Below are 2,866 nucleotides of genomic sequence, written 5' to 3'. Positions count from 1 at the left end.
CTACGCGTGATGCGCGCACAAAGCTGACAGTCAATGTATCAGTCATGAAAATGAACTGTAGTGACCCTGAAGTTGCATGCAAAAAACCGCACATCCAACTGAAAAATCTGTCTTTTGAGCAGTGTTTTTTGTTTGTTTGCTTGCTTGTTTTTTGCCGCAGAATAATTTGAAATCAGTATCTGATATTTTTTATTATTATGCCCCTCTTATAGTTAATTTCCTACAAACCTTATAAAAAATAATATATAATAAATCGCCAGAAAAAAATCATTTACGTAAGACATTGCGGCAAAGAGAAAACAATGGACAGAACATTATATAATGAGCACGGTTCAGATAAGATACAAAGGTCAAACAGCAATATCAGCTTGAAAAAGGAAACTACAGACTAGAGCAACTAATATGGACGGCAAACCAGAAAGACGGTTTGTAAAGGTCTTAAAAGAAATGCATAAAATATCCCATTACAGACACATCACCACAAACTGATATCATTACGTGATAAATACAATGAAAGGTTTAAAATACATAAATAAAATATGCTACAATTGGACTCCCTATTATTTTAGCAGCCATACACAGAGCATTTAGAACAGTCTCAGTCACGTGTGTATATTGATACAAGTTATAGCAGCCCCTTTTTCACTCTTTGAAATACTATAGTTCAAGGGCGTAGATTTGGTTTTGGCATTGGTGGGGACGGATGATTCAACCACCGAACCCTGCCCTGTTTCTTTTTTTTTTTTTTTTCCTTTTTGTTTTTGCTTCTTAATAAAAAAGAGGAGAAATATACTTGCCTACATATGCTATTCTACATCCTTTTAAACCATTTAAAATCACAATTCATAGTTTTATATGTGAATTATATAATGTTAAATTACTATTAAACAAATGACTGACTAAGTATTTTAGGCTTTAGTTTACTTCAGCCATATTCCATATAAATCAGGTGTCATACAAAAATAAAAATAGCTTCAAATAGAGTCATGACAATAAAAGAATATGACTTTAAGGACTTAACAACATTACTTCAGTTATAGTACACCAACATCTCTGATACATTAGCACTAAGGGAACACTGAATGACCTGGTGGATTTTGTCCATCTAAGATTACCACAAAGTAAAAGATCTCTCAGCAAAATCATGCAACAGTTTAGGCACACTGTTGCCCCTGTCAAATCAGTGAGCTGGGACTTCTTATTCTAAACGTGAACTACTGTTACAGCAACAGACATGGACTACTGGTGCCCCACACAACAACTCAATGTCCAGTATGTGAAGGAGCCAAACACATGCCTTCTCCTCTTGTTAACTGAGATAAATTGCTGGGATATTTATTTTACATCTATACTGTCCAGTCTCTCCTGGTGAACATGGCATACAGCAGCATTGTTTAATCTCATTTGAGTCACTGTTAACCTTAGCCATGTTTTTAGTCTTCTGAGAGCACTGAAGCTTCTTTCATCCTCAGTACATGCGTTTTATCCTCAGATTAAAATTATTATTCTGTGCTTGATGTGCCTCACCTTTGGCCCTGGCTCTTCCCCTCTGACTGCACTAGGACATATTGCCACCTGATAAAATAACACATTGATTCGTGCCATATAAAAAGTGAGACATGTCAATTCAGATTCTTTGTCAAATATACACTAATGAATCAATTTACATCAGCAGCCTAACAATTGTCATGATAATAAATACTAGTTAATCTATAGCACCAAATCATCAGTCAGTCACCTGTGACCTCGCCTCTTTACCTCTGTCTGAGCTACAACATGGCAGAGCTGCCTCTGTCACCTGATAAATAACAGTGAGACATTCCACATACATGCAGTCACACATGTGCTTCAAATACAGTCATGAACCAACAAGTCATCATCCAATTCCACCTGTGATCTTGTATCACCATCACTCTCTGAGCTTTGTGTTAGTTCTTCTGTCATCTGACAAATAGGACATACATGACAATAAGAATAAAATGTGTAGCTGCTTCAGTGTTTCTGTCAGTTTGTGCAGATCTTGACTCATCAGTAATGTTTGTAGGGTGAGTGCATTTTTAAAACAATTTGTGCAAACTGCACTACAAGTTGAAATATTTGCAAAATCACGACTACCTCATGATATTTTGTCTCAAAAATGAACCCTATGAATATGTCAGCACCATTAGGATGAAATTATTGTGTCACCAACATTTTAACGTTAAACATATAATTTTAACGGCCTCTGTAAACTAATATCCTGGCTTGCTCGAGGCTGCCGTTTTCTCTGACAGTTTCAATCAAAATTAGAAATGCTGCTCTGAGACTGAGATAACTAATAGTGCTGCATGTTGTGCAGTTAGTTTCCAAAACATTATCATGGTTATATACAATTTTAGACTGATGTGGGCCAAAGCCTAGCATAGCCTGTAACGTTATTATGACGGACACATTTTATGAGTGAACTTGACTTTAAGTGACTTACAGGTTTCTTTGATAAATACTTTCTTATATTCAGGTTCTTCCTTTTTGCTGCCATCCTCCTCTCCTCCTTGCAGGTCCCCGCAGCGCAGGCTTGCCGCTGCTAAAACTAAACAGAGCTCCCTGAAAGGCACAGCCAATCACATTGGCCATATTTGTCACATGAGGTAGAGAACGTAATTTAACTCTTTCTGCACCGCTGGGTGAATGAGATGTTGACAGATCGGGGTTTTACCTTCTTTCTATCGGGTTTGTTTTTCTTTACTCGAAGAGATCAAATTATTGGTGGGGACAATTCAATAATCGCTGGATATTGGTGGGGACGTGTCCCTTCCGTCCATGCCAAATCTACGCCCTTGCTATAGTTACACTATAATTGAGACCACCATACCACAATAGACAAGCA

The sequence above is a fragment of the Pelmatolapia mariae genome, linkage group LG13, assembly GCF_036321145.2.
Source record: "Pelmatolapia mariae isolate MD_Pm_ZW linkage group LG13, Pm_UMD_F_2, whole genome shotgun sequence".
In the NCBI taxonomy this organism is placed as follows: domain Eukaryota; kingdom Metazoa; phylum Chordata; class Actinopteri; order Cichliformes; family Cichlidae; genus Pelmatolapia; species Pelmatolapia mariae.
This window is presented reverse-complemented; position numbering follows the sequence as displayed.